Source organism: Lissotriton helveticus, chromosome 8, assembly GCF_964261635.1.
Source record: "Lissotriton helveticus chromosome 8, aLisHel1.1, whole genome shotgun sequence".
NCBI lineage: Eukaryota > Metazoa > Chordata > Amphibia > Caudata > Salamandridae > Lissotriton > Lissotriton helveticus.
Genome location: NC_136069.1, coordinates 1,218,200,324 through 1,218,220,830, shown reverse-complemented (window position 1 = coordinate 1,218,220,830; position 20,507 = coordinate 1,218,200,324).

The following is a 20,507-nucleotide window of genomic DNA, read 5'->3' as shown; positions in this document are numbered from 1 at the left end:
TTTAGATTTTCCCACAATACCTTGAAATAGTGACAATCTGATCGACTTGAATGTACCATTTGTCTGGGTTCTCTCTCAGCTTTGGGAGGGTGTATGTGACGTGGTAGAGATCTGTACTGGACTAAGGAATGTGTACGTAAGCTCCTCCTTTCACCTCCCTCAAAGGGTATTATTGTACTGTTGTTTCTACACTTTCCACATTTTCACTTCCTGTGGGTTCTAACTTTTGTTTCACCTTCAACTTTTCTTTCTGCGACCACTGCTCCTGGATCATCCCTAAATTACTACATTCTCGAAGGCATTCAATCATCTCTTTCATGTGCATCTTAAAACCTTTCAATATCAGTGACTGCAAGTTTTTCTCAGTCATATTCATTCTGTTATGTTTTCACAGCTTCTTTCTTTGAGTCAATTCAAAGCCACGTTCATCCCCCAACTTCTCCATCCATATATGTGCACCATGCAACACTCTTTCCGCTTCCTTGCTAAAATAGGACAATTTGTGCTTGCTATAATGACCCCAAAGGCCCATGCCTACAGTTCCCTTTATAATCTCTTACAGTTCAGCCTTTAATTGGGTGATGTTTATCCTTGGCGAGGGGCCTGTATTTCGCTGTGGTATTGTTCCGCGGACTATAGTTTGGGCAGTTCCTCTCGCAGCAAGGGTGTCAGCGAATCCCCCTTCCTGACTTCTAGCGTCACAATGCTTGGTGAGTCTAAAGCCATTTGAGGAATGCTCAGGGCAAGCTGGATGTGGGATGCGCCTGTGACTATGGGGGTTGAGAGAAGACTCAGAGTCTGAGCTGTCACCAGGATACTCAGAGCTGTTGCGGTCTCTGAGATACCAGTCTTGGTATAACTTGGGTGCATTTGCCTCAGAGGAGGTTGGTGTTGTTATTTCATTCACAGGGGAGTTCTAAGGTGTCATTCCTCTCCCTGAAGCAGCATTATATGGGGGTGGCATTGTCCTCAAAAGTTTGTGTAAAAAGTGATCCTCCTCATCATTTTCTGGGCCTGTCTCTTCCTCAGTATCCTTTGTTTGATGGGAGTTTTTCCCTCTCTAGTGTTTCACTGCCGCTCACCGGGTGTGTGCGTACCTTCTCAATCACCTCCTATTGCCACCTTTGTTGCCTCTCATCATCTTGCATACGTAACTACGAATAAACCTTATTGTGAGTTTTGAGCACAAATCTTTTCCTGTTCTTCATGTTCGCTTCCTGTTCCCAAAGGTGCAAAGCCTCAAATTGGGTTGGTCTAGGTCGGGCTTTAAATTGTACATTCTTCTCTTCTAATTCTCATCTTTTTCTATTTGGAAAGTTCTGCATAATGAGAATTATAATTCATCCGTCTTTCTCTGTATAGTGATCCTACTGGCTGAGCCACATACACCTCTTTGCCACCGTCTGCCTAGCAGGTGTTACTTCAGGTAAAAACTTTTCCTCCTGACTTGGGGACTTATTTAAGGAAATATTCCCCATTTCTCGTCTTAAATGTTAACACTAGTTTCACCCTATTATACATCTGACACCGTTTATGGTCGATTTCCTCTCAAGTCCCCAAACCAAAAACTTCTCTGAACTACCACTGTCTGCTTCTTCTAGTGGAAAGAAATGTTTACATAATTATTTCGATCTCATGCAATAACAGACTCTCTACTAGCGGGAATTGCCTTGATTAATGAATTCAAGTAACCAACTTAGTTTGTACATTTCCTCATAGTGGTATTGAGTCCCTATTCTCGTGCCACTGATAGCGCTTCACAGTACACCTTACCCTAGCAGACCGCTTTATGCCTTTAATTAGATATCAAGATTTTAAAACTCCATAAATCTAGTCAGTTTTGCTGCTTTATAAATTAAGTGTTTAAGGAACTCAATTATATAGTGCTGATTTCAAAATTCAAAGAAAATCCAAGAAACAATAACCACGGTCCATAAAAGCCAAAAAATCACAGCCAGGTAATATATAAATTCAAAATCCAACCACTGCTCTCTTTTGACTACAAATCCCAGTATGCACTACGCTTGCCTTTTGCTCACTCACACCCTCTTGCACTCTTTGATCCCTATCCTTACTCACTTTGTCGTCTTTCGGCAGCTGGATCCACTGCCTCGCCGCTCTGCTGTCGCCTCAGATCAGGATCAGGACTGGGTCAATTTGTATCTTGTGGCATGACCACCTGTACAATTATGGCACAGAGCTCTGTCTCTAAAGCCAATTTACCTCTACAAGTCTAATCAGCACTTGGCAGATCCCATCGGAACCATCAGCTCTGTTACCAGATCTGTCAGTGCACAAATCCAGATTATTCTTTGTTCACCCTTGTGCACGCTGGATTTCTTAGACCGGGAGCGGTGTAGTCTTGATGAAGACTTTGCTGCTCCCCAATGGATCCGTCTCTCTTGTTTGGGAAATTCAGTAGTGCCTTGCCATGCAAACAAAAAGATTTAACAAAAAGGGACAAACAAGAAGATCTCAAGTTTTAAGATTTACTTCAAAATGTATCTAAGTACAAGGCACAGTTTGCATATAGTCAAATGGAAATCAGTCAAAGTGCTAAGCACAAAATACAGAGTATCCTGAACTCAGGAGAGCGCAGATACAAAACTAACAAAGATTCACCTTTCAGGAATGGGGAAAGGACTCTTCAAAATGGAGAGCATTTACAGGATTTGAGACAAAAATGTCATACATTCACAGCCTTAGTATATGATTCTAATGCTCCTAATCAATAGAAATCAAGCAAAGACAAGCATTTGCAAAAGAACACATTTGAGGATTGTCTCCCTATTACACTACGTAGGATTCTGTGCTTAATTTGTCTACTACTTGGTTACATGGCACGTTATTCAGCCTGAGACAGGTGAATTCAGCATTGAGAAATTACAATACATTCAGAACATTCAGTATAGCCTTTAGCCTGCTCCATGGAGCCTAGTAAAGTTGTATTCTGGCAGAAAATGAAACAGCACAGTTAAATCACATGGTGTTGTGCAGCGTCACATTAAAGATGGACAACAGACGCTAAATTAGCCTAATTCACTTAAAGCACAATATCTAAATTTTTTTACATATACTTATACTTCAACATCAGGTTAGAATTTCGATGTGCTTTCAGTCTCTGATAGATCATATATCAATTTCTTTGATGCTCCAAAGGTGTTCCTAATTGTTCCTGGTGGTAGATCCATTAGGGGCTACTTTCTTTGAGGCTCTCAATTTGGAGCCTCCTTTGAAGATCAACATTTTCCTCATAAAGGTATGTCTTACGGTTTTATTTTCAATTTGGGGCTGCAGGACCCTTCGTCTGATTGAGGAACAAGAATTCTGCTGTGCAGGTCACGTTACTGACGCAGGGCTTACCTTCACGGTACAAAAGGGGGTGGTGACGGACGGAGCATCTGAACCAATCAAACACTCACACCCAGTCAACAGATCTGGGTTTAATCCATCACCGTTCTTTAGCCCACTCTGCCACCCCAGTTCAGACATGGCCATATGCAAATCAGTCTGGGAACAGTCCAGCCCGAACTGCCAAGCCATGCCTTCCCTGGACCGGATTCAAGCTTCCTGGGATCGGTTTCTGGCATTACAGCTGTCTTCAGCCGGGCATAACATAAATAAACCATGATGAGCCAAAGCAGGAGGAAAAGTACACCTAACACAATCCAAAATTCAATCCATGGAGAAATCAGATAAGTTTCTTTGAGTTGATGAAAGAGTTCTGTTACTTTGTCTTTAAAAGTTTTTGTTGTTGGCTGTTCTTCAGGCTCGCTTGGATCCTCAGAAAAGTCATCGAAATTGATGAAGTAGCCGGATGCAGTTCTGTCAATTGTTGGAATCGCTTAAGGATTTTTATTTGCTTTTGCATCTTTTGTTTCATTAGCATAGTCTGAGGCTACATTGTTGTAGACTGGTGTTTCTTGACGAACTGTTATAATTTGGGTTTCAAGAGGCACAAGTTCCATGGCATTGTTGCATAGTCCTTTTTTATTCACTGCAGGTTTATCAAGTGTGATTAGTCTCTCAGTTTGAACCTCTTGTATTGTAGCAAGTGTTGGTGTTCTGCTACATCTTGGGAGTCCACTGGGCCTACTACTTATTATTGGCCACATGATTGTGGTTTTACCAGGTCGATGGATACAACTCGGTTCTCCTTTTTACCAGCAAGGGGCGGTAGTACAACTGATCGTGTTCCCCTGACAGCTAAGAGAGGTACTGCTTTTCTGTAAGAAGGCCCAAATTCCTTCTTCACCGCGATCTTCTCTCTGACCAGATCCCCAATTTTTGGAATCCAGACAGGCCTTGCTGGGACAGGTGGTTTATCTTCAGTGGCTATTGGCTGCTGTTTTAGCTTTACGTTGTGCAGGCCTTTTCTTGTTTCATTTAAGTCCTGTAAAATAGCCAAACGATCTTTGATATCAAAGCATTTTTCTTCTATCACTGAAGTCTGACTATCTAAGTCCTGAATATGCATTCTAGTCCCGAACAATAGTTCGTACGGGCTGAAACCTTTCAGAGAATTTCTTGGCAGATTATTAAGACTACGTTGGACACTTGTTAAATGTTGGACCCACCCATCACCCGAACCTAATACCCTCGCCGTTATAGATTGCTTTATGTCTCGGTTTTTTCTTTCCACAATCCCATTTCCCTCAGGATGGAAGGGACAAGAGTACCGCAATGCAATGCCCATGCTGATCATGGCCTTCTTATAAGCTCGAGTGCTGAAAGCAGGACCTTGTTCAGAATGTAGCATGCCAATTGCGTATGTGCCGATATAGACTCGCAAATCTTTTATAACAGTTCTGGCGTCAGCCGAGCGCTGGGGCCACATTTTAGTATTAAATATCTTTTATTGAGCAAGTCAACACAATACAATACGAGTACAGTACAGCTGTAAGAGGTCGCCAGGCAGACTGACGATCGCCAGGAATCCAGTGTAGCGAGAGGGCGTTCACTACGGCACAGCACTTACAAGTTCACAATTATACAGAGCAAGCCGCCTACAACCCCGCTGGGGCCGGCCGCGTTTAAAACATAGCAACGCTAGGTCCTGTCCAATTTTCGCTACTGGCTCCGGCATGGAAGTGGGCCTAGAATTCGAAATAATGTCATGCGACCTGCCTTCATCCCACCTGCTGACCGGCACTTTCCCATCGCCAGTGTGTTTCTTAGTCCGCCAAGAGTGCGACGTACCTCTATCTTCTGACACCCTCCGTAAACAGATGACCCACGCCCTTTCCAACAGTCCCAACCCCTCCCAATGCCCAACAAACCCCCCCTATCCCCCCAACCCCTTCTTCCCAACTCCCCCCTCCTCCCTATTCCCCCCCGTACGGTCCATGGTCACCCTCTCTCTCATATCTAGGCGGTCCCCATCAACCTAACGGGCGGGCCCGCTGTCTTTCCCCTCCAGATCAGGTTCTGTCAGCCTCAGCAATCTAAGATACCTCGGGCAGGTCACCTCCACAAACTCAGATGACAGGAGGGCTAGGAATGGTTGCCATAGCTCAGCATACCTGGCCTCCTCTCCTGCCTTGTACAGGGAGAGCCTTTCCATGCCCAGAACCATCCACAGGCGATGGAACCAACCCTGATGCGTAGGAGTTTGCGCAGATCGCCAGTGCGCCAGGATGTTCTGTATCGCTGACCCTAATGCGATGGCTATCAAGCGTCCCCTCCGCGATCTTAATGGATAGGTCAATGCATTGGGCAGCCCTAGAATGACATACGAAGGGAAGCGTGGAATTTCTGTGTCAAAATGGGTGTCCACCTCGTTTAAGACCTGGCGCCAATATTCCTGCAAAAATCTGCACTCCCAAAGTATGTGTGTTAGTGTGCCCATTTGGCCACAACCCCGCCAACATAAGGGATCTTTGCTACTGTCCATTTCATACAGGCGCTCCGGGGTATAGTACCAATAGGTCGCCACCTTCGTAAAAGTGTCTGTAAGCCCCATATTGTAAGCTGAATGTCGCGCTCTATAGTATATTCCCTCCCATTCCTTATGTGTGAAGGACCTCCCCAGCTCCCGTTCCCATCGAACCCTGCTCGCGCTATAGGTGTATCTGTGTTTGTGCATGAGCATTTTATAGAGATCCGAGATTAGCTGCTTGTCAGTTGTGCGCGTGATCAGCCAGTGTTCGAAATCCGTCAGGCGCCTGTTCGCTACAGGTCTTATCGTGGCGTTAAGAGCCCAGTGTCTGACCTGGAAGTAGCGGAGTCTCTCGGATTCCAGGAGGCCGAATTCCTGACGGAACAGTGGGAAGGGGACTGCTCCCTCCGGTCCATACATATGGCAAAGAGAGCGACAGCCAGCTGGTTTCCAGCGTTCGAAAGCTTTCCCGTCCATCCCTGGTTGGAAATCGGGGTTATCCAGGATGGGAGTGAGCGGCGACGGCATGGTGGTAAGGCCAAGTGGAACACCCACCCGGTCCCAGATCTCTAGCGGGACTCGCGTGATAAAAGACGCATAGAGGTTGGGAGGTCTGTGTGACCGGCGCATAAAGGGAATCTCCTGCAGGGTCCTCCCAGCGATTGCCTGGTCTTGGAACAACCAATGTTTCCCAGATTCCCATCGGACCCATTCAGCCATAAAACGCAATTGCGTCGCTTGGAAGTACGTAGCTAGGCTCGGGATCCCAATTCCTCCGTGCTCCGGGGCAAGCATCGCTATCTGCGATTTCAGGCGAGGCTTCCTGGCGTTCCATATAAATTGTGAGAGCTCTGACTGCATCAGTCCAATCCAGCCTTTGGGCGGAGTAAGGGGTATAGTACGAAAGATGTAGAGTATCTGGCAGAGAATCGTCATCTTGACCGCCGCCACTCTGCCGAGCCATGACAGCGGGTAGTATTTCCACTGTCCCAGCTCGTGGCTGATTTTCTGTCTCAGGTGGGAGTAATTAATATCCACCGTGGTCTGTAGAGAAGGGGCAAGTTGTATTCCGAGGTACGGGACCGCCTCCGATGACCACTGCAGAGGAAACGTGTCTTGCAATTCGGCGCATGTGCCCGGTTCCAGGGACAAGTCTAAGGCCACCGACTTTGTCATATTAACTTTAAAGCCCGATACACGGCCGAACCTGGCGAGATCATCCAGGCAGGCAGGGAGAGAGCCCCGGGGGTCGGCAAGGGATAACAGGATGTCATCGGCGTATAGGCTTATGGTGTGAACATCACCTCCAAACTTGATCCCCTTTACCTCCGGGTCCAATCGGATTAACTGCGCCAATGGCTCCATATAGAGGGCAAATAGTAGGGGAGATAACGGGCATCCCTGCCTGGTGCCCCTTTCGATCTTAAACCGCTGCGACGAATAACCATTAACCCGGACCGTAGCCGAAGGAAATTTATAGCAGTTCATTACTCTGGTTCGGAATGTGGGTCCCATGCCCGCCTTCACCAACACTCTCTCCAGGTAGGGCCAGTGCACTCTATCAAATGCCTTTTCGGCATCGATGGCCAGCATCATATATTCACCCTGTGTGCGGGAACTTTCTCTAGGAGATGGAGGGCCCTTTTGGTGTTGTCAGAGGTCTGTCGCTCCGGAATGAATCCAGACTGGTCTGGATCAATCAATCCTCCCATGCATGGGCCCAGTCTAGAGGCGAGGATCCCAGTGTAGAGTTTGAGGTCTACGTTTAAGAGGGAGATGGGCCTATATGCACCACAGTCTGTGTGATCTTTGCCGGCTTGGGTATGACTGCGATGGAGGCCTCGAGTAGGTCCCCGGGAATCGCCCCCTCCCCCGCAAACGAGGTAAAGAGTCTGGCAAGCAGTGGGGCCAGCTGAGCACAGAAGGTTTTATAGAAGCACGCTGGAAATCAATCCGGACCAGGTGCTTTGCCCAGTTTGAGTCGGGAAATAGCCGAAATTACCTCTTCTGGGCGGATGTCCTTCTCAAGACAATCAGTTTGTTCTTGTGTCAGAACCGGCAGTGGGATTGACGCCCAAAAATCTATTTCCGCCTCTGGGTCAGGCGGGGCGGCCCCATATAGTTCGGCGTAAAAGTCACTGAAGGCCCCAGCTATTGCCCGATCCCCAGTGACAGGTAGACCATCCTTCCCCCTCAGTTCCTGAACCTCCCGTTTCTGAGTGACTGCGCGCAACTTGTGTGCCAGGAGACGCCCGCATCTGTCTCCCCCGGTGTAATATGCTTGTTTGAGTCTTAAAGCTGCATATTCTGCCCTGTCCAGATCTAGTGCCGCCAGTTGCTGACGAGCAGCTTTCAATTGATGCCAATTTCTTGGGGCCCCAGTCCTTCTATGAATTTGCTCTAATTCCCTGGTCTTCTGGGTGAGCTCATCCCTCTTGACTTGACGCTCTGCATTCTCAGCTGCCGAGATCGAAATAAATTCTCCCCTTAAGACCGCTTTTAGCGCCGCCCACTGTGTAGCTAGTGTGGTGTCATCGTTACTGTTGTGGGACAGGTAGTCCTTTATCGCCCCCTGAATTCTGGCGACTGCCTCTTTCTTATGTAGCAATGATTCCCGTAGCCGCCATACCCTACTGGAGCGCGGCGCCACCGGCCCGGACAGAGTGATAATGACTGGTGCGTGGTCGGAGAGGGATGCCGTTCCAATTTCGCCGCTGGAGATAAGTGACTGCGCAGCTGAGGAGACAAGCAGGTAATCTAGGCGCGCATATGTTTTATGTGCTGCAGAAAAGTATGTGTAGTCTTTCTCCCCGGGGTGGAGCTCGCGCCATGAATCTACTAACCCCAGATCCCGCAGTCGGACTAGGCCCGCTGCTGACAGCGCTCCCACCTGGCTAGTGCGTTGACAGGACCGATCTAGTAAGTTGTCAAAGACTAAGTTCAGGTCCCCTCCCAGCAAGAGGTGGCGGTCTATCGTGTCAGTAGCGTCAGTGAGCGCGTTATGCAAGAACTTTTCTTGGCCCTTGTTAGGCCCATAGATCGAGCCAATCGTGTAGTTCAGGTCCCCTATTGCAAACCTGTAGACCAACAGCCGACCCTTGATTTCAGCAATTTTACCCAGTACCTTGCCCCTGAACTTGCGCGCCACCAGAATTGCCACTCCCGCCTTTTTATCCGGGCATGAAGAAAAGAATTGAAGGGGAAACTTACGAGACTGAAGATGGTGGCAGTCCCTGGCTAATAGGTGTGTTTCCTGTAAGAGGCAGATATCTGCCTGGGACTGCTCTAGGAGTAGTAGGACTGCCCTGCGCTTCACTGGGTTGTTCAGCCCTCTCACGTTCAAAGTGAGAATAACTATGCCATTCAACACCATCTACGGGAGTGAGACCGCCAAGGTGCCATGAAATCGGGTCCGAGCTATCCCACCCGGGGAGCCCAGAGCTTCCTCTCTCCTCCAGTAGCCAACCCTTCGGGATGTCGACCACACCACTCATCTCACTGACCATGGACCCAGATCCCACCCTAACACCCCTCACCCACCCAACCCCATCCCCTGCAAACCAGCCCGAAGACCCCTCCCCTCAACTTTAGAAAGTAGCAAATGAACATGTCCAATGTCCACACCCCCCCCCCAGAAAAAAAAACCCGTAAACTGTCATAGTCTCTCATCCAGAGATGAAAAGGGAAAAACCAGTATAAGGTAGTCTCACCAGTCCATCCGGGGGCACTCTCCCGCCGGCGGCCATTTGGCCAGAACGGGCAACCAGAGCAATTGGTTTCAGCGAGTTCTTCATCCCGTGGGGCTGGTACCGTTGTCCGTGGCCACCGCGTCCACGGCGGCGCGTTGACCTGCTGCAATCTCCGTCGCTGGAGGTTTCTTCACTCGTTTCCGCCGCCGCTGCTGGCTCCACTGGGGTCTTCGGCCCTCCGCCCCCTTCGCAGCTCCTGGGGCTTCGGTACTGTCTTCGGGTGTTTCAATTCCTAACAGCGTGCAGGCCTCCGAGACCGACCTGAGCTGGTACTGTTTGTTCTCCAGTCTGAAAATGAGGCGGAAGGGGTGACCCCAACTGTATGGGATATTGTTCTGTTGAAGATACGATGTGACGGGTTTGAAAAGGCGACGTTTGTGCAGAGTGAGGGCCGCCAAGTCTTGGAATAACAGTGGCGCATGCCTTGAAATGCGATCGGGTGCTTCTGGCGTGCTCTCTGTAATATCTCCTCCTTGGTATGGTAATCTTGGACACACACCGGTATGTCCGGGGGAGGTGTCGTTGCCGCACGAGGTGGCCCGGTCCTGTGGGCCCTATCTAGCTGCATGGGCGAGTCTAATGGCCGCCCTAACACGTGGTTGAAAAGTTCCCTTGCGTAGCGAAACGCATCTTGGGTGGCCTCAGACATAGCCACATTGCGAATGCGAATGGTATGGCGCCTTGAGCGATTCTCTAAGTCTTCCAGGTGGAGCTGGAGGTCCACCTGTTGGTCGTGCAGCCGGATGATTTCCTGTTGTTGGGCCGCGAGTTCAGTGTCTTTATCGTCGCTCTTAGTCTCCAAGTCTGCAACCCTCTCCCCTATGCCGTCCATCTCCCGCCGCACTTCTCTGATTTCGCTGGCGAATTCCGTCTTAAAGGTCTGAATATCATCCCGCAGGGATGCAAAAAGGGATTCCAGAAAGGCCCTCGTGATGGGCTCTTCTCTGTTGTCGGGATTTTGTTCCATCTTCTTCGGTGCTGGTTCCAATGCGTCTTTCTGTGGGGGGGTCTGCGTTTTTGCGAACAGCTCCTTCGCGGTTTTGCCCCGGGGGGGCCTGCCCGTAGACATCACGGTCCCCTGGTACTCATCCCCCTGGCGTTTCGGCGCTCGTCCGTCACTCCGGTAGGACCCCTTCCTCACCGTGCCTGTCAGTTGATGCTGGACCCCTTCGGGTGTATTCCGGCCTTTCACCTCGGTGCGGTCCCCTCCTTCTGTCTCGCCTGCACCCAAATTTGACCGTCGTCTTGGCCTATGTGGGGTCTGCTTCAGTCAGCCACCTTTGATCTCCACCGGTGGGCCGCACCTCTCCCCAGTTTGCCGGACGCTACTCCAGACGTTGGCTGCGTGGATCTCCTCTCCTCTGTGGAGCCCCCAATGCAGTGCCCGATCTGTCACCGGTCCCCAGGGCGGGGAGAGCAGACTCCAATTGCGGGTGGCCTACAGTGCCTCTGTCCTCGCGCTGCCACTCACTGCCTTTTGTCTATTTCCCCACTATGCCAGTCGGGCCTGTGCTTGGTTCTCCGCTACCAAGGCGCTGCTCCCACCACCGGGCCGACCAGCCCGTCGAAGGCGCCCCCTCTCCCCCTGTCATCCACTGTCGCAATGACCCCGGACTCACCGATCCGCTGCCTGGGTCTTCGCCTCAGCCCCGTGTATCGGCCGTGCATCCCCACCGGTCTCTGGGCCGCACGGCGTCTCCCGGCGGCTCCGCTGCACTCTGGGCCACTGCCGCTCTGTCTCCACTTGCGCGTCCGCTGCTGCGGCTGCTGCAGATCTCCGCTCAACACTCTGGCTGGCGCCACCGGTGCTCGCCTCAGGCAATCCCTCGGCCGCCGAGACAGGGCTCCTCCGCCCGGCTGCGCGCCACTTCGGGAGGCGGCATCGCTGTCGGCCCGGCGGGGGGGATGGGCGCCCCGCGCTCTCAAGGCGTCAGTTAGTCCGTATTGCGGCGCTTCTCACCTCCGCCGCCTCCACTGGTCCCGTTCTGCTGTGTGGTCGGTTCCGGCAGTCCGCAGCCCCACCAACGGACCTGAGTGCGCCGGAACCGGTCCTAAAACAAGGCCGCCGGCAGGAACGGTGGAGACCCACGTCTGCTCACTCCGCCATCTCGGCCACAGTATACAGTGGGACACATTTTTCCTGTTTGATTATGCGTATAGATCGCCTTATGCTCTCTAATTGGGGGTCCTGGCACTACTCCGGCCGGTTTGCTACTGCGATCTCTGTTGCAGTTTTGACAGCTCATTACAAATTTGTAATGTTGCAGGTTCATCCCCGGCCACCAGTATTCTGATTGTAATTCTTTCAGAGATTCCTTGATCTCTCGGTGCCCTAGACCTTCACCCATGTGTGCGTCTGCTATTAACAAGACTCTCCTGTTCGTGTTTGGAATTACTCTATCCCCCACTCCAGGGATTCGAGCAAAAGGAACAGACTTTGCATCTATTATGTATGTATAATTGAGTGGATAGTTCACGGGTAGTGCTGCACAGTCGCCTTTTGAAGACGTTTTTACCGCCAGCATGGTTTCCCCGTCTATGTATTTATTTGAACGCTTTTTTGTGGCTACGGAAGCCGGTTGAGTTGCTTCCGCTGTGGCTTTGTGAGCCAATGAATTCCCTGCAGCGTGAAGGCCATCACGCTGATGACTCAGTGTATGTATCACGTGAGTCTTTTGTAGTTCTTTTCGTAAAAGAACTATTTGTTCCCAAAGCGTTTTTTGCTTGATTGTGGCACCTGTGTCATCTTTGTAACCGTTTTGAACCCAGTTCTGCAAGTCATTATTGTAAGACTTTACGCAGGAATGCGAATCGCACACTATTAGTGTCGGGAATTCGCGATCAGCAATATCGAGCGCCATTTTTAAAGCTATTAATTCAGTTTATTGACATGAATTGTCTTTTACAGATTGAGACATTGTTACCAGTGGTCTCAATTTACCTTCGTGCCACCGGCATTTAACAACCTCGCACGTAGCATTGTAAGCTTGTTTTCCCCAAACTGAGGGTTCTGCATATCCGTCTGTATATATTACACAGGCGTACTGTTGTAGGGGCAGAATTTCGATTGGCAGAGGATATTCTTTTTCATACGTTAGATCTTTCAGTTTTTTCATGTTCGGGTCAAAATAGTATTTCACTTTTTCTGTAGCAAGAGAATTTTCCCATTGTATCCATTTTGGATCTAATGCCACGGTAGTTAAATTGCGTGGGGTTGTTAATGACTCAAAGGCTGATTCTGCTGTTAATCGCATGCGTGCGGGCGGAATTCCGCCCGTACGCTGAGATTTGCGAAAGCGCACTTTACGTGACGAGCTGGGCTCGTCATGAGCGTGCGAGGAGGCTACCTCATGACGAGCCCAGCTCGTCATCAGCGTCGAAGGGGTTAAAACAGTTATCCTTTTGCCTTCGGCTTGGGCTTTTTCTTTTGCTACAGCTGTTTGAACCGCATTTACAATATTTTCCGCAAGACTGAATGATTTTTCAGCTTTTGTGTACAAATGTCATTTGTAAGCTATTGGTACCGTTTCTCCCTCATTTGAGGTCAGGTACGTGAATCCGCATCTTCCTGGGATGACTCGGATTACAAGGTTGCGTGTGTTATCGCGAGTTTGTAATTTTGTTTTAGCTAACATGTCTGTTTGCAATGATCTCAAAATTTATGTGTGTTTTTGAGTCCAATTGATTGGTTTAAAATCTGGTTTTATTAATTCATAGAGAGGTTTAACCCTCTCTGCGTAATTTAGAATGTAAGTTCTTCTGAAATTCAGGAAACCTAGTATTGATTGTAAGTTCTTCAGCGTTTTTGGTGCTTGGAGTACTGCGCATTTCTCTAAGAAATTGTCCGCTAGGCTTTTGCCTTCACTTGATAATTCATATCCTAAAAACAGGACAGTTAGATGGGCAATTCATGACTTTTTAAAGTTGAATTTGTAACCCTCTGCTGCGAACCCAAGTATTATGGTGTTCACTCTTTTCAAGTGAGTATCCAAGTCATCATCTGTCAGATAGATGTCATCGACATATGATAATGCCTCATCGTCATATATTTGTAGTATCTCTGTTACTCTTGCTGAGAATAATCCTGGGCTATTCTTGAATCCCTGTGGGATTCTACAGAAATTTTTCTGAGACCCCATTATTGAGAAAGCGGTCAAATACCTGCTTTCAGGTGCAATGTTTTGACAAAAGAATCCATTAGAGATGTCTAATGTTGTTTTGTATTTTTTGCGCACGATATTATTCATTAGTGCTGCACTGTGTGAGTTTTGTACTGCAAATGTTTTGCAACACGAGTTAAGGTGTCTGTAGTCCAAAACTAGACGATATGAATCATCTGGCTTGGAGACAGGAAACAAAGGATTGTTCATTTGAGAGGTGCATGTTTCAATCACCCCTTGGTATTCAAGTTGATCTAAGATCTCCCTGACTTGCTTTTTAGCTTCTTGTTTTATTTGGTACTGCCTTTGTGCAGTTGGTTGACATTTTAACTGGATTTTGTGAGGAGGAGAGTCCTCATCCCATCCTTCATGATTTTTGTATAATGCAGGAGCTTGGGCTACTGCCCATTTTCTTGCATATGTATATTTTCTATGAATTGGAATATGATTTGAGAAGGCAGGCATAATCATTTCTTCGCCATGAGGGCACTCCCTGACAAACTCTGGTGGCCAGTCTTTCTCAGCTAAAAGGATGTCATAGCCTTTGGAAAGGTTATCCCAAAATAGACCTCTTACTTTCCTAGACTTATCTCCCTCTATACGTAATGTTATTTCGTATATTTTATGAGGTTTTCTAACTCTGGTATCTGCAGTTTCCACCTGAATGTATTCATTCGTGTCCACTGTCTCCAGATGATTCATCAGGATCTTGCGAGCTATGGTCACTTCTACAGCGCTGTCTAGCATTGTCTGGGCCCATTCTCCGTTTTTCAGTTGTGTCCTCAGTATCCTCGGCATGTTTGATTATTTTAATACTGGCTACCTTCTTTTTTGGAAATTGTAATTTTTTACTTTGATGAGCAGGTTCCTTGTCTTTGGACTTGACGTGCTCTTCCCTGTGTTCTGACCGTCCTCTTCTTTCCGATTTCTGCGAGGAAGTCTGAAAAGATCGAGAGGGACGTGTATCAATATCTTGATATCTATCAGGTTTCTTTAGATTATCCCTATTTCTAAGGTTGTATCTTTTCTCAGAGGGCTCCCTCTGGGGAGCCTTGTGTCCTTGGTCCGGAGATCTTTCTCTCCGCCGAGGAGACCTTCCTCTGGACTGGAATCTTTTTTCTTTGGGAGTGAATTGTTTATTTCCATCCCAGCTCTTTTTTGGAGTGTTTATATTATTTTTAATAAATATTTTTTCAGGATTTTCAATTAGTTGGGGTTTTACTGGTTTCCCACCCAAACTATCTCTATCTAGTTCTTCATATGATTTTTCTATGATTCTGGCAAGTTCAATTGGTTGGTCTGCTATATCTGTTTCTTTCAATTTCTGGTGGATCGCTACAGATGCTGCTTCTCCTTTTATGTTGGCTAATAATATAGCTGAAACCTGCTTGAAGTTTTTCAGTAATTTCATACCCAGAGTTAAAGCAGGTTCTGGACCGTATTCATATTGAATCTGTCTTAGTACATCTGGTATTACCGCCATGGACGGAACACCATGTGTTTTTGTGTAAATGGAAGCAAAGTCTGTGCCCCAAGTGTCACAGTCCTCCACATGTGGTGCGATCCCCATATGGAGACAGATAGTCAGAATTCTGTGTTTCTCAGTAGGGGTAGTATCCGGAAATACTGCCTCTATTTGAGTGATTTTTTGTGCTAACCAGAATGGAATCTGTTCCCGTTTTGCGGGTACTTTACCCAGACATGATTGTATGTTCTGTGGTGTAATTTTGTTTGTGTTCCCCTGATGAGGGGTCAGCTGTGGAATGTTAATAGCTGGTTGGACTGTGGAAGTCCGCATTACATATTGGACTAATTGTCTATGTATTTTAATCAGTTGTTTTAGCTGTGCTAAAAGTTCTGGTACTGACATTTTTTCGATGTCGGATGTGGTGTGTAGCTGGCTAGAACCGGCCGCGTTGCTCCTGGTCTACCTAGTGGACCGAGCCTGGTGATGTGATTATTATGTTTTAGGGCACCTTTAAACCAGAGCAGGTGCTCTTGGTATTTTAGTGGGATTTCCACCTCCTCGAAAGGGGTGTACTCATCCGGAGGTTCCTCTAGTTTGTAATAGTGGAAGTCGTGTGTGACAGCGTTTGCTGCTGGAAAGTTTATCCATGAAAAGAATACCTCTGTCTGCCGATATTCATGAGCCTCAATTATGAATACGACTATTCCACCTCTTGGTGTTAGTCCATTTTCTATAAGTTTAAGAGTTATAGTTCTTCTTATGTTGACCGGAATGAGTATAGCACTCGGGTCATTCTGTTGGAGAGTTGTGTCTTCCAACAACAGTTGAGACGCTGTAGCATCTCTTTCTTCGTCTCCGTCAGTCATTTTACTGACAGAAGGTTTTTTGGTTGCAGATCAGGTTTCAAGGAAACAAAGATTAGGTGCACAATATTTTGGAACACTGTCTCCTTCAACGTTGACTATACCAAAAACTATACATAGAAATCTCTTTCTACTAAGTTCCGGCGGATTTTAACCTTTTACCCACTCCAGGCGTCTTTTGGAGTATTTACGGGAAAAAGGGTCTGTGTGAAAAAGCACGACTGAGTTACTCTAACGTCTTGCGTTAGATTTATCGCCTTACCAAACGTTGGGCGCCATGTAGTGTAGTTCCTATATTCCCAATAGGCTCTGCGCATTGGAATAATATATTCAGCAGTGTAGACGTAGGACTGAAGTCGACTAGGTCTCTACTGACTATATTAGACTTAAGGTTTGCCAGCTAGCTCAGAGGTCACTAGAAACTTTCTCGAATAAACGAGGAGGAGTTTAACCTCCCTGGATAGACAAGAAGGGATTAGCTTCCGACAACCATATAACATGACAACTTTGCTCCCTCAGAATAAGAGTGTATCTCTAGAGTCGTGTGAAAACAATAGACAGCTATTTCACTCAGTCAAGTGTGCATACTTAGTTTCACCAGAGTGCAGAGAAAAGAGAGACGGGCGTTTTCAATAAAAGGTGTAATTTATTGAGCAGTCTTCTTCCTCATACAAGAGAAATGAATTGCCACAATTGCAATACTCATAGTAAAGTAAAGAGCGTACAGTAAAAGGAGGATTATAAAATAATACTGTAAAAGCATTGATATGGCTTCTTAGCCATAAGATACTTTAAAATAGATAGAATATATACATACTTATATACATTGACTAACGTACTCAACTGGTGCTTCTAAATACGCCTACCCCGGTGTACCTGACCTAAGCCTAATACGTGGGAAGGAGTAAGTAAGTAGCAGTTTAAGTTAAGTTTGTTTTGCCAAGAATCTGACTCAAGAATTCTCTTCTAAGGTCTTAGTCAGCTCCGTATCTGGGTAATAGAAAGCAGGAGGTCTTGTATCTCTCTCTCAGGACTCGATATCCCAGTAACCCGCGAAGGTATCTGGAAACACCGGAGCTGGATTTCTCGACAGGAGAAAAGACAGCGTCTCTCTCAGTGCGTTAAAAGAGGAGGGGCAGCGTCCGTGGACTCTCGCATCAGCTGGGCTCTCGGGCAAGTAGATAGCTGCTCTGCTCCAAAACCACCACCGTGTCTTTGCTTAAGGCAACGTTGGTATATTTATACCTGAAAGGTGCCGGGTTTGACGTAAGGTTGGACATAAGACGTCAATAAAGATGTCACTAAGAACTGGCCGTTCTTACAGTGCTTTACAGGAGTTCTAGGATGAAATCAAAACAAAAGCAAGGGGGATTTCCCAGGTTGCTGGAGGTTTGGATTGTTTAGAGAACTCGTTGTGCTTTCTAGGGGGCCGGGGAAGTAGCCTTGCTTAATGTGACAGCATGTGCTACGACTGAATATGGATATGATTATTATGCCGTTATAGGGATATTATTGATTATAACCGAACAAGGGCATAAAATAGTAATATCGATTTAGGCTCCTGGATAAAAACACAATAATCTCGAGTGGGTGGGCATAAACTCCGCCACAGCTGAGTAGGCAAAAAATCCTATTTATTGGCTGTTGGCTAATCAAGCTTGAAGGACACATCATTCCCAAATTGTGCATAAACACCTTATCTTAATTTCCTTAAAAAATCTTCTTTGTTACAAAAATGACTGAGACCAGAGATGGTGCAATAGTAATATCTAAACCTCTCAGCCGGAGAAGAAGATGCAGATGCAATACAAATTGCTGAAAAATTCACAAATACAGTCCCCCTGAAACTGCTAGACCATGGTTTAACACCTAGGGGTGGCATAGTAGCTTTCATGATTGAGGCGCGCGAATCATTCAGAACAGAGTTATTTTAATGGTGGGTTACATTCCCAGCAGCAAATGTCAGATCACAAACATTTCACTCCTACACAGAAGGAGCTGCACCAGCAGAATACTGTCCGTTTGAGGACATTGAGGTTCCGCTCACGTACCATGAACACTTATACTGGTTTAGAGGTGCCCTACCACAAATGAGAAGAAGTGTGAGACTCGGACGCTTGAAGAGAAAGAGCAACATGGGCATTATTAGCGGCCATTTATTTTGACTAAGGACACAGGTTTCCTAATAAAGAACCTAGTTGGTCCGCTCACACTGTTTTTACTCAATACGGGTTGACCTTTATTAAAAGTTTTTTATAGGTTTCAACCTTGTATTTTTTTATTAGCACTCACAGTTATCTTCACATTTCTGTTAGAGCACTGTTGCACTCAACACTATCCTGCTCCGCTGTAACTCAGGCGTTGTAGCACGCTGGGGAGGCATTCGGCCACCCCAGCGGGGACCCAATGATGAAGCATGTCACCAACTAGTGGTGTATGAGGGTCCTTTTACAAAGAGAGAGACTTGTCTCTTTCTTTTTTATATAAGCACAACGGGGCTTAGGCTGCTTTCAGTGGCTGTTTCCTTCGTTGGACTCACTTTTGTTTTTTTGGGGGGGTATTAGTAACCAAATAAACTAAAATAATTTTGTTACCTTATTCTTTTTTCACGGAGTCACTCCTTAGTTGTTTATGATATATCATTTGGGGTACAGGAGTGCCTACTCTTGCCCTCTCTCTCTCTTGTTGATACTTTCAGCTCATTATTAGTGGCCTACACACCACATCCTGACATTGAAACAATGCCACCAGGAGACATAGTCAAACAACACAAAGAACTGATAAAAATATGCAGAAACTTTACACAATTCGTCATGAGGACACTTACAGTCCAATCAGCAATAGTTGCAACAAATATAACTCAAGCTCAGGGTACAGCAACTAAAATCACACCAAAAACATTACACGCAGTGATGGGCAAAATGCCCACAAAATGTGAACAAATGCCATTCTGGGTAGCTCAGGAAATAACACAGCTAGAGGCAGTATTCTCAAATATTACCCTGTATGAAAAACACAGAATGCTAACAATGTGCTTGCCCATGGAAATAATGCCACAAGTAGAAGATTGTACCACTTGGGGTACCGTTTTTGCTGCCATTTATACCAGGACTCATGGTATTCCATCACTAGCAGTGATACTAGATGTATGAAGACAAATACAAAACGAGTACAGAGCAGAGCCTGCTCTGAACTAAGGGATGAAGTTATTAGGTAACTATGCCCAGGTATCAGCAATAATATTAGCTAATATTAAAGGAGAAGCAGCTTCAGTGGCTATCGCCAACGCCTAAGGGAGTTCAGTCCTTTAGAACAGGAAAACGAACTACCAAAAATAATTGAAACAGCATATGCAGAATTAGGCAAAGACAGTTTGGGTTGCAAAACTTTAAAACCACAACAGATGGGAAGTCCTGAAAAGGACACTTTCAATCAGACACCTGCATCAACTAAGAAGAAGCGGGATAATAAAAAACAACAAACCTTTAAAGGAAACAGATCTCCATCTAGAGATAGATCTCCTCCATAGAAGCCCTCCGAGTAGAGGTATAACCTCAAGAATCGGGATAATATTAGGAAACCTGACAGGTATCAGGATACTGATAGACATTCCTCTTGTTCCTTTCAGGGTTCATCGAAAACCTCAGAGAGGGAAGGACGGTCAGACTGACAAGAAGAGCGTACAAAGTCCAGAGACAAGCAACACGCTCAAGATTACACTTCTAAAAAAGTAAAGAAACCAAAGCAAAAGCGACAGTTCAAAAGAAGAAGGTTGCAGGTCTAAAGATCAGACATGCCCAGAATTATTTAGGACTCTGCTACTGAACGGGGAATGGGCTCTGACGATGCTAGACAGGGCGGCAGAACTAACAATAGCTCACCAGAACCTGATGGAATTTATGGTGACAGCGGACTTGAATGATTATATCACGGTATAAACAACCAATACCAGGGTAAGTGTCCCACATAAAGTATATGAAATAATGCTCCAGATGGAGGGGGACAAATGTAGAACAGTGAGAGTTCTCTTTTGGGAGAACCTGATGTTTGGCTATGACATTTTATTAGCTCAACTAGATTGTCCGCCAGCATTCGTCATGGATTGCCCTAAAGGAGAAAAAGTAATTCTACCGGCATTCTCGGATCATATACCCAGGCACCCAAAACACACTTATGCACAGGAGTGGGTGGTAGCCCAGGCTGTAGCATTATACAAAAACCATGTTGGATGGGATGCGGATTTAACCCACCACATAATTCCTTTAAAAAATACTCCAACTGCACAGAGGCAGTATCCAATAAAGCAGGAAGCTAAAAAACAGGTCAGGGAGATCTTAGTTCAACTTGAATACCAAGGGGTGATTGAAATTTGCACCTCATCAATGAATA